The sequence below is a fragment of the Poecilia reticulata genome, chromosome 12 (genome assembly GCF_904066995.2).
Source record: "Poecilia reticulata chromosome 12, P_reticulata-male-v2, whole genome shotgun sequence".
Taxonomy (NCBI): domain Eukaryota; kingdom Metazoa; phylum Chordata; class Actinopteri; order Cyprinodontiformes; family Poeciliidae; genus Poecilia; species Poecilia reticulata.
The window spans coordinates 20,567,571-20,582,911 of NC_088841.1; the positions used below are offsets into that span (position 1 = coordinate 20,567,571).

The 15,341-nt window shown below is 38.3% G+C and overlaps 1 protein-coding gene across 1 annotated transcript in view; it reads left to right on the forward strand.

Annotated features, from left to right (window-relative positions):
* The first annotated feature begins 2,390 nt into the window (after window positions 1-2,390).
* The window catches only part of cntfr (ciliary neurotrophic factor receptor), a 238,153-nt gene continuing 225,202 nt past the window's right edge, over window positions 2,391-15,341 (forward strand). The window contains exon 1 of the mRNA XM_008423847.3: window positions 2,391-2,673. The gene's annotated coding sequence lies outside the window, so the exon portion shown is untranslated. The remainder of the gene's footprint in view (window positions 2,674-15,341) is intronic.

Genomic DNA, 15,341 nt, shown 5'->3' on the forward strand with positions numbered 1-15,341 from the left:
GGCAACTAGTTGCAAATGATCATCAACAGCAAAAAAACCCAAGAAAAAACAATCATCATTACTAATAACTTGTTGATAATATTGAAATGTGCATTTGTTTTGAGAAGTTCCTTTGTTATTCAGATTTATTGATAAGATTTGGCCTTTATTTGGTATTGGAAGTGGTTGTGATAATAACAGAATATCCTGGTAATATTTATAATAATATGTTTGCACCTTTTTGGAAGATATTTATTTCAGTGCAACATGCTAGAGCAGAGTAGTCCAGGAATATTTCCTGAACATTATAGAAAAAATGTGTTAGGAGGTGGTCATCCATCCATTTCTTGGCACGCAGTCCAAATATTGCATGTGCTGCAATTTTTAGAAAGAATAATGAAGCGTACTTATTGTTTCATTTCTTTTCCATTCTGTACCTGGGAAGAAACAAAAGTAGACCATCGGTATATTTTCCAGGTCACAGTTTCATGTGAGAACTTTATGGTATTGAGATTGCATCAGTTGTGGCTTTTAAAAATTCGGTGTAATGTATGTTTCACTTTTCTTGTAAGATATAGGAGCTCTTATGCAGCCATATTTCTTGAAACAGAAGGGCAGCTTTAAAAGGTTTTCATTACTGAAAAGGTCAGTGCTTCCAGGTGTGATAGATTACCACAGCCAACACTGAAGAGTCTAAATCATAGGAAGGAAACAGCTTACAGATACAGTACGCATATTAATATGCATGGATGAACTGGCCCTAATTGGGGTATAGTATTTTGTGTTTTTATTTATCTTGTATTACCAGGAAGTCCCTTTTGATTAACATCCCTTTGAAGAGAATAACCTGAACATGAGGGCACACTATTACCAATTATAAATTACTAGATAAGTCTAACAATGACATTCAAATTCATGATCAAAGGAAAACCAATGAGTCAGTTTGATATAGGTAAAAGGTCCAGCAGAGAAATAGCAATTACCCTGATTAGCTATGGAGGTCTTTGAAAGAGCTATAAACTCTGTGTTAGACATCACTATGGGAAACTGGGGATTTTAGTATGACCGATGTTCAGAATAGGAAGAGCAAAGTTCCCTTTGTTATGATACATAACATTATGATTTTTTTTTCCCATTTTGGACACTTCATTAAAGTATTTTATTATCTTTTGGGAGATGTCTATCTCATTTCAATCAAAAGCTCAACTTGGTGGTTTATTTAAATAAAGGTGCAATTTTACTTGTTTTCCAGCCACATAGTGTCATTTTACTGTTAAGTGACTGTTGACTTCAGGTTTTAGAAAAATGCTGTACACAAATATGACTTAAAATATATATGACTTTATAATTAAGTTCATTTTGTCAATCACAGTTTTCCTTTTTTTATTCTTATTCATTTATTTCAGAATCTGTGTATATTTTTTTAAATTTATTTGTTTCCAAAGTGTGGTTTATTTTGTGACACTTTATTTTGTAAAGCTACTTTAGGTATTTCTGAGATTTTTTTTCTTTAACTCCGTTTCAATTGCATATTCTTTTTAATTCATGTTCTTTTTTTTCAAAGGACAAGGCAGATGTTTCTCTGTGGTGCAGGTCTGGTCAAGTTGCAGTCCTTGTCGCAGTAAGTTCACATCTGTTTTGTACAAACTATTCCTCCAACCTTAAAGACCAGTCATACCAAACTGTTTCTTGTCCTGAGTCCTGTTTGGTCAATCTAGCATCATGTCATGAATCATCTGGGGTTCATGAAGTCAGGATGACAAAGCAGAACATATGGAGGACACTGGAGAACTGAGATGAGACTGTAGTTTACTATTGAAGCCAAGCATCTGATTCTACTTTATCCGGTGTCATACAAAGGTAGTTTTCCCCAACATAATTTGTTTCCTCTGTGCATGCACTTTTATTTTGAAATTTGAGTCTACAAAAATAAATCTTGCAACAAATTTCAGGATAAAAAAATTAAGTAAAGCTATTTCTGACTAAATAAGCTCCCAATTATGAATATATATTTAATAGGGATATTTATTTATTAATAACAGTATTGATTTAATTTTGAATGAATCAGTTCTTGATTTTTGTCTAAAGGGAATTTCTTAACCGGCCAAAACCTCCACCACTCAAACCAATATCACGATGTCTTCTGCTATGTTTGTTTTTGTTTGTGAAGAAGTTGCTGCATATCTGGCAAGATTATTCCAATTTTTAATTTTTTTTGTAATGCCCGATAGTATGCATGGAAAATTTGTTTGTGTGTGTCTGTGAGAGCTTCTCTCTCTCTCTCTCCAATACCCCGAGCGGTGGCTAGGGGGTGCAATGTGGACACGGTGTGTGTACGTTTGACAGAGAGAGAGAAGGGGGAGATAGAGCGAGTGTGTGTGTGTGTGTGTGTGTGTCTCCGTAATGTATTCCTGCCTGTGGCTGGGCTGGTCACATGGGGAGAGCAGCCTGTTTAAAACAGCCTCAGCTCTCTCAGTCAGAGCAGTGCAAGGCACAGAGACAGACACTCACGCTCTCTCTGCCTTCCTCCACGCACACACCGACACATGCTCATGCACGCAGAAGGCAACTTCCCTCTATCGGACTGACACTGCACACTCGCCAGGATAGCACACTCCCATTCCCCACTGAAGAAGAGGATAAGGAGTGACAGATCAGGAAAAAAGAAAATACAGAAAAAGCTAAAGATTCCCAGTGAGTAGCTGATTTCAATTGTCATCTCTTATGTTTGCATTTTATTTTGGGAGGAGGGGGGACTTTGCTCCACTTCAGCGCTCTTTGGCCGAGATCCTGACAGAGACTCTGAGGGGAGAAAGTGAGTTTGATTGACGGAAGTGTGCAGAGACATACAAGGAAGATGAAAGAAGGGTGACAGAAGTGAGAAGAGATGTGGAGCTAGTGCAACCGTGGACTACCTCTTCATCACGCTCTCCCTCTGTCTGTGGGATCTAATGATGTTAATTAGCAGTGTGTGCTTGGAATGACAGGAATGTCTTTGCACAGAGCTGGAGTAGAGTCAGCTTTGGACTCTTGTTCTGTGTGTGTGTGTGTGTGTGTGTGTGTGTGTGTGTGTGTGTGTGTGTGTGTGTGTGTGTGTGTGTGTGTGTGTGTGTGTGTGTGTGTGTGTGTGTGTGTGTGTGTGTGTGTGTGTGTGTGTTTTGTCTTTTGCATTCAGACTTGTACTCTGTCAGAATGATGTTGAGCAGATTTCCTGAAACCCATTGATATCCATTTGGAAGTGGATAGACTGGCCAATGCACTCCGGTAATAAGAGGGATGAGCATCTCTGTGACTCTCTCTACCCATATGCCCCACTATGTCCTTTACATTCTTCTTTTCCTTTCTTCCCTCCCTCAGTATTCTTTGTCTTTGTGTTGCTTTTGCTCCTGTCACTTATGTTTTTCTGACACGCTGTCCAATTTCTCACTCTCCTCCCCTGTCTCTGGCATTGCATTAACTTTCTCTGCTTTTCACCAGCCGCCTTCTGTTTGTCTGTGTTGCCCAAGCTGTAAGTAGTATTTTCGTCGCCCAACCAGCTCCTGTATGCTGATATAGCTGGTATAGATTCTTCAGTTACGCTGAAATGGAGAGGATCGCAGAGTTGCGAGGAGGGCAGAATGGGTAGTGAGAGAGGGGGAGAAGAAAGAGAGGAATGACAGAGAAAGTGGAAAGAGTGGGGAAGGCTGGGGAGGGGGGCATTGAAAAGGCTGACACTGGCTTGGACAATTAGCCCAGGGAGTCTGTCCTGGGGTGCTATTCTGAGAGGAGCTTTGGCCCCTGGGCCCTGGGCGTTGGGTCACGGGATGCCTTGACCCTTCCAGTCGACAGCTAGGCATGGGAGCCATTATCACAGCCTGATTGATTAGCAGTGAGCGGAAATCCCTTTTCTCCTCAGTCCTTGGGAGAAAAAGACAAAGTTTTTGTCCTTTTACTGCTGCAGGTTTAGTATCTGTCTGTTTAAATACTGAAACCTCTCAAAAATGTTTTTTTTCTTGGTTACCTGTTGATTTACTCTTTACACAATCCTGAAAGCAGAGCTGCACAGCAGTTTGAATCATAACTTAAATATATGAAGAATCACAACCTCAAAGCACAACCTAGATGCAAAATTTATACAAACTTACATTGACTTTTATACACGTGATATAGATCTTAATAACTAAGATACTAAGACTCAGAAGGTTGTGAAGACCTTGTAATCCTGGAAAAGAAAGCAAAGAATGTGCGGGGGGAAAGCTATAAAAGTCTTCACGAAATTTAAACATTAAACCAGATGTCATGTTTCATAAATTTTCAGTATCTGTTGTATTTTTTTTATTTTTTTTATTTGTCATGTCAGATAAGTTGTCATGACAATTTCTGATATTCAGAAATCTCATCTGAGGTTGTTTTAGCCTCAGAGTTTTGAGCTGTGCACCTGCAGTGATTTGTTGGTGGCGCATTCCAGAGGCTACCTGGAGGTGATGGAAGGGAGGGAGAAAAAACAAAGACTTAAGGGCAACACTGTGGGAATCAAGTCATGTTAAAAAGAAAAAATAATCAACTAAAACTTGATGAAAGTAGAATGGTGTCAGAATTGTGAGACATATCCTTAATTTGCAGAGTTGTGCTTCTCTTTTCTTGTGCACAAGTTTTTATCTCCTTGGTCAAATGTCCCTCTAATTCCAGCTACTTTTGCTTTCCTCTAAACATGCAACCCCCCTCCGCTCCTCCTTCCCGACTACGCTTCCTCAGACTGGGGGTATGGTGGGGTGTTTAGCCCAGCTCACGGCTGATCAAAGCAGTATGTGTCAGACTGGGCTAAGCCCCGGTGCTCCTAATGGAGCACCGTTTTCATGCCTAGTTGGTGGTGGAGTAGGAGGGATTGATAGGAGGGATGAGGGGACAGGGGAAAGAAGAGGAGGAGGGTCTGCAAGTAGAAAGACTGACAGAAAGAGTCCGCGGATGGGAGGGGTGGCCAGACGGAAAGACAGGCTGAGAAAATGGGGACATCTCAGAGTGACACAGGCAGGAAGATTATAGAGGATAGGCAGACTGATGGTCATGATTAATAGGCAGAAGGTAAAAAAAGTTTGAATAAGAAAAGTCGAATGCACAGAGAAGTAGATACAAGAAGACAAGCGTTCAGCTGAGAGTTCGACTGTGACCAGAAAGACAAGCAATGTATGTTTCTAGTATGCTCATATTCCTGGGCATGCAGTTCAGACCAGCTCCTGTACAGCGTTGGTTCGGAAGAAACACTGAAGGGGAAGAGACAGGTGTGTGGGGGTGTGTGTGCGTGTGTGTGCGTGTGCATGTGCATGTGCATGTGTGTGAGAAACACAGACTACAGAAAAGCAGAGCAGTGCTTGTGAGTGTATGTTGAGCATCTGTGTGCCCATATGCCTGTATACCAAGCAGCACACAGAGATGCCTGTAAACTGCATATTGATTTCTCAGGCTGCTAAAAGCAGTCTAGACATTTGGGCATTGATCCTGAAATTGGATGTTTTATTTCTTTTTATTGAAACAGTTTCAGTTACTCAAAGTAATGGTAGTTCTTATTAGCAAAGGAGGAAGGGGAAAATGTCAGAACAAAAATAATGGTAGTTATTGTAGCTTAGCAAATGGTTGGGAACTAATGCTCATGAACATTTAATGAGGGGTGGGCTTGATTAAAAATGTGTAATACTTCTAAACTTCTCTATTTTTGCCTGTCAGGTTTTCTCCTCATTGTCTGGGTACATCTGTGTCAGAGGGGGTACAGTAGATGTCTTGCATTGGGAAAATTGTGCCCATGTTTAAGGGGCTTAACCCCATGTTCCCTACCAATCTATGTATTGGTGTATGAATGCATATGTGACTTGATTAATATGGGTAAAATGATAACAAAAGAACTGTATAAATTAAGTTCTTTTAATAATATTCTTTCTCAATTTATACTGTATTTGTCTCTTTCCTGTTCTGAATTTTTTTCAAACATTAACCTCAAATGTTTATTTTTTTAACTTTCATGTGACAATCCAAAGCAAATGAGTGCATATTTGTGTAGTGGAAGGAAATCACACATGGTTACTAAAAATGTTATGGTCATTTGCATACAGATCCTCTTTAGTCAATGCATTGAAGAACCACGTTAGTGCGATTAAGTCTTTTGCAAAAGTTTTTAAAGTTGAGTGTGATCACTGCAGTTATAAAACCTCATAATCTGATTTATGTGGAGCATGTAGAAACTGAACAAACGCGGGCTAAAAATAGCCTAGTGAAACCCTACATTTGATCTATATTTGTTTTAAATTTGAACAAAGCAGTCTTTTGATAGATTTGCATCAGTTAAGCTCTTTATCAGAAATTTAAAACCAAATTATTTTTGTGTTTAATTCAACATTTTTTGTTTTCAGTTTTATGCATTTTCAAATTCACTTTACATTTATCAGCTTTTTTCTTTAAAGTTCAGTCAATGCTCAGTTAGATTTATGCTGAAAACACCATTGTGGCACATTGGTTTTCTTTTCTTTCTTTTTTTTCAACCCTTGTTGTGCATTGCCTTCCAACTGCATCTAAGGTGTGAAAATATGAAAAGATATTTTCGACGAGCGCATCTGTGTGAACATGCACACAGAACAGAGAAATTTTGCATGCCTCTGTGGAAACAAATGCAGGTGAGGGCTTTAGATGCAGAAAGCCTCCAAACAGAGAGACATTAAAAAGCCAACGTTCCTCTCTGGTGAGATGCAGCTCCCACGCTTTCTCTGTCTTATTCTTTCTGTGTCTTTCGATAGAAAATGCCACTTGCTGTGTGCTTTTATCTAACTGTACCTGAAGGTGTAAAAACATGACACGATTTGTTGGAATTTGGCCCCAATTAAGCCGCCTTACATACATTTCCAAGATATGGATTTTACAACCATTTTCTCTCTACTCAACAGGCTGTGAAATGTGGCTTAGAGGGAAACTTTGTAATTATTTTAGTTATCTGTGGGAACCCTACATGGTTTCTTTGTCTCCTTTAATATGGGGAGGGCAAATAGATATTCAGCATCCCCTTGTGTCATTGCTTATTGTTCGGTATATATAGTCAAAGCGGTGAAAAGTTGTTAATAATGGGTATTTGTGGTTTTGACTGCTATTTAGTATGTTCAAAAGTATAATTTTTTTCACCTATCTGTCCAGCACTGCGTATGTATCTTCCCTTCACCTTTTAGAAGCAGCATTTTTACGTGTTTTGTTGGGAAACTTACTTTCTCGCTTGCGTGCACATCCAATTGAATATTTCTCTCTTTACACAGAACTTCATTCACCTCTTTGGAGTTCTTGTTGCTGCAGGAGATCCATTGGTTTGGCTGCTCTCAGTTTTAGAATAAAGCAAATAAGGAATGGATGGAGGAACAAATAGAGAAAAAAAATATGCAACTCTAAGTCCCTCCTAAAACAAGTGCTTGACCTGGTATACACAAATACCAGACAAAACTAGAGAACTATTCAACACTTTGTTTCCACATGTGAGACACCTGCACTCATTTGCATTCTGTCAAGAAATTGAGCTCCATTAAGTAAATAAAATACCTTCTTCAGCCACATGCAAATATGGTGTACGAATACATCATGAGAAAAACATATTTGTGAAAACTGCCTCCAGGCAATGGGGCAATCCAGAGCCACATGCATGCAGTATAGAAATGGTATAGGAGAAAGTCATTAGCATTCTGGGAAGAGTGGATGCATGAAGTGTTGTGCTTCTTGTAGCTGTCCGCCACTGTGACTGCATTGTAGGTTGGCCAGCTACTGAGTGAAGACATTTACACACAAGACGTGAAAAGCAATCACTGCCAATGTCTTTCTTCTTATTCTCTCATGAGTGTTGCTTTGTTGTTACAAAGCAACACCCTTGTAAATTTAGTTTTCACTTGCATTTGATTTAGTCTAGGCGTGAAACTACAGGAAGATAATTTCAAGATAATTAGTTATAATACTTCAGATCTGGTCGATAAATCTTGTTTTTATTAGCTTTATTTCTAATATTAAATATAACTGCATTGTAAAATGTTAATAATATTAGGTAGAATTGGGCAACTTCTGAAAAAATAATTATTAAAAGTTTGAAGTTAATATGGATGCAACCAACACCGTACACCTCAATGGAGGGGCAAGTGTGTTTTTGTAGTCATACGGGTAGTAAGTGTCCCTTAGAAATAAAATAAAGTCTGGTGTATTTTAGATGAAGTGTAGTTAGAATATTATAGATGATTTATCAATCTCAAGTAATCTGTGGTAGATCAGAAGAGGCAGAGAGAAAACATTGACCATATATGTAACTATATATATATATGGTATATATGGTCAATGTCAACTATATATATATAATGACCATCATTTACTTGTCAAGGCATTTATGTAATCAAGCTTAAGATCAAATTTCTTTTAATATTTCAGTGCTCATTATTTCTTATTGTCAACACTTTAAGTGGGATGTGATTAAAGACAAATCAGTGTAGGCAGAACATTTTATAAAACGGACTCGCACAACACAAGTTGTTCTGGCCTTTTAAACCTACCTAGAAATCAATTTTCTAGATAGAAAATTTAGGACCTTTCAGCATTAGGTTTGAAAGTGTTTTTGTTTTTTGTTTTAAACATGCTTTAAAATTAAGTTAAAGCATGAAAATGGAACATAAAAGAAAGGAAGATAGCACTTGTTTTCAGAATGCAGGGTGCCCTGTTTCCAAGCACAATGTGGTGAATGAGGAAAGTGAGGTAGAGTGCCACTTTCGCCTTGGAATTGAGAGAGAGGCTGATAATTTAAGAAGTGTGACAAGGAGAGGTCAGCTGTGGATAACATCAGACTATGGTCACTACTTGAGGATAATAGGAGGTCAGGCAAAGGAGAGAAAATAAGATTTATACCAGGCAAGAAGGCTCACACTCTGGCAGACTTGAAGAATACCAGAAACAATGAATACCAAGGAAGTTAACTCAGGCAGCTAAGGAAAGGAGGGTAAGAACATAAGTTTTTTTTTTAAGAGATGGATTTAAGGACTTACTCAAGAGATGAAGAGAAAGAAACAAAGACGTAGTATTCTCCATGTATTTTAACATGGCTGTAGTGGCACCAACAAGGGGCGGGGCTAAAAGGGCAACTGCATTTAGAGGACTTCAACAGAGATTTAAACACTGTGCAGATACACACAACCTGTATTTTCTCTGGCTTACAATAAAACAGATTAAATCTTTTTTTGTTTTATGTCAGCTAGGATTTAAAAAAACATTTTATAGCTAATTAGCAGAGTCCTCAGACTCAAAAGTGTACACATATTTCCTTCAAATTTGGTAGCATTAGTGTTAAACTATGACATAGTGTTAAACTATGACTATGACTATGACCAAATATTTAGGGTAGCCTTCCACAAGTTTCTCACAATTTTTTTCTTGAATTTAGGATTATGCCTATCTCCAAATCTGGTTGGGTTTATTGGTCTCCTGGCTCACACAAACCCGTTCAGCTCTGCTCACAAATTCGTTATGGGACTGAGATCAGATTTTTCTGATGACCAGTCAAAAACACTGACTTTGCTGTTCTTCAGGCACCACGTTTGGGATCATTGTCCACTGTAAGACCTTTTGTAGTCAAGATGTGGCTTCCTTGTTGATGTCTTAAGATGTTGCAGGATGATTAATGTGCAACGTTCTGGTTATATTTATTTATTTATTTATTTATTTATTTATTTCGAATAATACTTTAATTTGAAAGAGTGCCTTCCAGTCCCTGGTAGAGAAAAAAAAAGAAACATTAGGAAACTGAGTTAGAAACTGAGAGGCTCAGAAATACCATAGATGAGACTGTGAGAATTATAAATGTTTGTCGACCAGGGGTAAGGGTGGGTAGAAATGAGAATGAGGTACCACTCATGAGTCTAACACCTTTGAGGCCACTTGTGTGATTGAGGTCATGGTAGAAAAAAATAGCGCAACGATTAGAGGAAATAAAAGGGGACAGGTTGAATGGATTCACACTTTAGGTATTTTTTGGAGGCAAGACCAAGGTCATTGCACATGGGACAAACAAAAGTGTAGTTGGAAAACAATCTTGGTGAACAGGTGAGGAGAGGCGGTTAACCTGTGTCCTCGATTGTTCTAAAACAAAGTAACTTTAACAAATCTGGTGCTTCAGAAAGACAGTGTTTCAGTATTTTCTTTTGTTTTTTTCAGCTGAAACATTAGTTCTCATTTGTTTTAATGTTTGCTTCTCACCACTCCTGTGCACAGAAAGTGTCCACCAGTCTTTTAGTGAGGCCCATTATTAATAATGTACCATTTTTCATCAACTGGAAAGTTCCTGATATATTTATCAGTCTCAGCATGGAGTCCCTCGTTTATAATAGAGACCAAATAATTCATTCCTGTTTTAAGGATATTTTTTCTGATATATTTATTTATCTTAGTTATGAAATATGTATGGCTTGTTGAAAGGCTTGGGGTTCTGCCTCCGGCAGTGCTGTCTGCACTTGCCTGTGATGTGTCTGTCCATGCATTTTTGTGTTGAGTGTCTTTGTCCACTCTAATGAAGCTGCATTCTGTAAAGTGTGTTATTGTTTATGCCCATTTTTGTCCACGCCTGTCCAAGTATATGATTTTCATTGTCTGGACTGCTTTTTTTCCAGCACTATGCAAGTGGAAGAGTGAGTGCCTCTCTCTGAGCTGGGAGCTTTGAATCTATAAAAGCCTGATGTCTAAACCCTAATCAATGTCACCCTTTCTATTTCCATTAATGTACACGTGGAAAGCGGTAAATAAAGCATGACAGATGGAGCTCAATAGTCACCACATATTGTACAAGAATCCTGAAGCTTCTCTTAATTACACTCCAAGGAAGGAAAAAAAAACTGCATTGATATATGTGGTTTAAATTGTACATGTTGAAAAACTTTTACTTATTTATTGTTTTCTGTGAAACCAAATATCTTTATACTCGAAGTAGGACTCAGGAACAAAAAAAAAGCTTTATTAGTAAGTACCTACATGAAGTCAGAAATACTGTGTTATCTTCTGGTAACCATAGTCACCTAACATGGCATACTAACACCCCAATCGGAGGTAAATATTAACTTAAAAGCTCTAACTTTAAAGATACGTCAAACTTATCCAAAAACTGTGATGGATATTGGCATCATAGAAAATATTCCACTCCTCTTTCAGTGGTTTTTCTTTTATATCGAAGCAAAACTAAAATGATCCATTCATACAAAACTGCTTTGTCGCTTATCTGGATAAATAGTGGCATCTTTGTGCTAATTAGATTATTAAAAGAATGAAGTTTAACTTAAAAAAAAATAATGCATGACCTGCCTGACATGTCTTTGCAAATAATATCGTTTTTGCTTGACAATAACTTGTGAATCTGAATGCCTGTTAATATATATATATATATATTTCTATGTTAACAGCCTTTCTCCCCTCCTCCTCCTCTTTAAATGTACTGCTCCACGCTCACTGTATTGCATTTCATATTACCCTTTACACTATGTTTAACTCCTGATATACTGACCTTAGCTTTAAGTTGTAGGAAGATAAGTCCTTCTACTATGCAGCTGTCACTTTGCTTTCCTTTTTAAGGACGATTTACAGGAAATGTGCTGCACAACTAGAAGCTATGATTGCTCTTACGTTTCTTTTCCTAATTTAAACCGTCTGAACTGGCAGTATTTGCCTCTTCTTAGAGCCCACTTCATTAGTCATGTCTGCTTATGTACATGTCTCTCAGTCAGTCTTAATTAATTTGGTATACTTAAGTAGGATATTTGCATTACACTGGGCCTGCTTTTGGAGTTCCTTTTATTGGTGGTGTCTGGACAAACCCCCTTACAGGCGGCCCACACCCACCGAGCACACGCGCTTTTATTTAACTGCGCTCACCCGACAGTATTTTCTCTGAAGGACCATATGTGTGTGTGTTTTTCCGCTCCACTGTGGTAGTTTATTAGCAATGTCTACTTTGATAGTTAGTGTGCACGCTTGATTATGGCTGAAAGGGAGTGGGCCGGGCGCTTGGCCGGAGAGGAAGTCTGCCTAATGATATTAACAACATCCTTTATTGGGCAGCCACTGCAGGCGGAGGAAAGGAAAGTAGTAAAGGAACAGGGACAGAAGCTTGAACGGAGGAACGGGGAAAGTGGGGAGATGGAAAATTTAAGAAATGAAAAATATTGTATGTCATGAAGGCACTTTGTAAAAGAGTAGAGTTTTATTCTGTCTTTGAAATTTTGTGAGAGAAAAATAAAACTAAAATATGGTTATGAATTGGTTACAAATAGTCTCTGCTCATCTGAGTTTTTCCTCATACCCCATATTCTTGTTTTCTAAAAAACTCAATATACGTACTTATTGTTGCTGGATTTGCTTTTTTTATTTTTGGGGGTCCAAATGATAAAAAACTGTGTTTAACAGCTAGGCATTTATTTAATAATAAAATATATGACAAATATGTCTGATTACAAGTTAAGACATACTCCCACGGACAATTTTGACATGTTAAAATGTCACCAACTGTGAAATTCAATTCACAAATGGCACAACAATGATCGTATAATGATGTTACTTAATCATGTGCTTTGTGATGCAGACACTTTGATGAAGATCCATTTCACTGCTGCCTTAACGGCAGTATTTTCTAGTTAAATCAGCTGCTGACCACTTAGATTAGTATATTTCCGTTATAGAAAAGGAGAGAGAGAGAGAGAGAGAGAGAGAGAGAGAAAGAGAGAGAGAGTGTGTGTGTTCTTAGCAATAGAAGCTGTTTTACCTTTCATTTCAACATGAATGCAATGCATTGAGCAGGGAGTGCATCACAAATGACATGCATGTTTGAAAAATATGATAGGATGTGTAATGTTTCACATAATGGACTTTATTTCTTGACATTTAGACCCACATAAAATCCATTTTAGATGCATCAGCATACATACCAAGAAAAATGGAGTAGGTTTTGTGCTGCAAAGAGATTTTATACTCTGATAGTATCAGCTACTTATTTTGAATGAATGCTTGGGAGAATGACTGATCAACTAAAACAAATTGCCAATTTTCTCTTAGTCTCTAACTATCAAGGGGGAAGAGAGCCAAGGTAAATAAAAGCTTAATAGGCTTCATTATTTCATTTGACAGCTGAATCGGATCAATACAAGAGAAATTTAGTATAAAGGACAGACATGACTGAAAACGCAATGCATTTGCAAAGATGCGGCTGAAACTATCCAGCTCACACACCTAGGTCCAAGATGCTGATAGGTATATTATACATTGAAGGCCTTGTCCAGGTCGTGGGAATGGTGTACAGATGTACTGAGTATGTGCTAAAAGTTTACCAGTAAAAGTGGGAGACAAGATCATATGGGAAGTACTCCTCAGTGCTACAATAGATACAAGGAGTACCTCAGAGATTACTGCCCAGATGAGTGCATATTGCCCATATCAAAAATTGCAATTGACAAAAGATCAGCATGTTGCGTATCATCATACTGCATATGCCCAAGTTCCATCAAGGGCAATCATGTTCATTTTGATGCAAACAAGTACAAAAAGTGAGGCTTTAGTTGCAGAGATTTTTGCCAAAATTGTAATAGTGAGGTCTGACTCCGCTCAAAGCAAAAAGTGAAAGAAATAAAGTGACAGTATATATATATATATATTTTTTTTTTTTTTTGCTGTATTTTACTCATAAAACATTTAATCTCTTCAGAATGTGAGGGAAGGTTGACCTATTAGTTCTACTTGACATGGGATTTTCACAATGAAAGAAAAGTCAGACCTTTGAAGGTAGCTGCCAAAGGGATTGTAACTGATCTACTTACACCTGTGACACCGTTATAACTGTACTCAAAGGCCGGACTAGTGGCAGACAGTTTACCACGGTGTTGCTTTGTCTGAGGCAAAGTTCTAACCTCAAAATGTGCTTTATAAATTAAATTCCAAGCAAAATCTACATTACATTCAAAAACAAGAAAGTTAAATCGGGTTCTTAATTTTGATGTCTTTGTTGTAGAAGTTATCTAAATGGTGAAACCTATCTGCTCATCCTAAACACACCCGACTCATGCAAGTAGGAATGCTTTCACCCACACTCTGCTGCACGCATAGATACCAAACAACAATGTGGGGACTGTTAAACAGCTCAAGTGCGCAACCCCCTCCTACAGCAAGTGATGGCTGTCACCTTGAAAAGCATCTCCTAATGCCAAAAAATGTCAGACCTGGCAGCTTCCTCTATTTACCTTGGCGAGGTGCCTGAGATTTCATACGCATCCCAGATGTGCAAGCACAAATTCAAGGCGTCATGTTTATTTGTATGTTTGTGGGCATGTTCGCCTCCCTCTGCGCGTATGCAGCTGTGAGGTTTTTTTTTCTTCTTTAAACTGTCTTGTTGAGTTGCCGAGTGTGTGTGCATCATGTCTGTGTCAGGACTATAGAGACAAAATAAAATCCCTCTCGAATACGTGAGACAGTGTGAGCAGTGTCAGCATCTCTTTGCACCTGTAGCTGTAAAGACGGATAACTTGCAGCTAACAGTCACCCTGTCACAGATCCGTGACACGCTGGAAAACGTGCAGGTAAATATGCTAAATAACTCCAGGCAACCGCACATCCAAACAGCCATTACTTAAAAAAATAAATGCATGCATTCAGTGGAGCTGCACTGACACGTGAACGTGGACTGTCATACAAACAACTCAAGTGCATGGAATTTAAACCACTGTGTGCAAACACATTGATATGCCGAATTCGAGATTTGTCTTTTGAAAAAACATTCCGTTTTCTAAGTAGCAGAGGTAAGAAAGAAGTGCTTTCTAATGAGGATGAATAATTTTTAAAAATAGGACACATGCATATCATTCTTTTTATTTTCCTGTATCAACATACATTTTACTTCATATTTGTGCATAGACATCTAACAAATTGGAGGCTGGAATCCACCATACCATGGCCAGTTAGCTACTTCTCCTAGAGAGAAACAGCCATCCCTAATATCATGAAGCTTTTTGACAAGAAACCCCAGGTGGTGCATAAGACAAATGCAAGACCCTGGGCGGGTTACAGATGTCAAGCGTCCCTCTGTCTGAATGCTACAACCTTGTAAATGTTGTAGAAGATGCACTGTACAAAGTATTAAGAGCAGTGGGACCAAGAATTGTTCCGTATTGATGCCCAAAGAAACATCCAGTCATTGATTACAAAAACCGAAGTCCTGGAAACTCACATCAACTCAAAAACAGTGAAGTATAAAAGATGAGAAGTATTCTGTTACAGGATTTTTGAACTTGTTTACGACTGCTGAACTTGTCGTAAACAATTCTTTTCTAATTTGGGGTTTTTCCAACACTCACAGCTGTGCT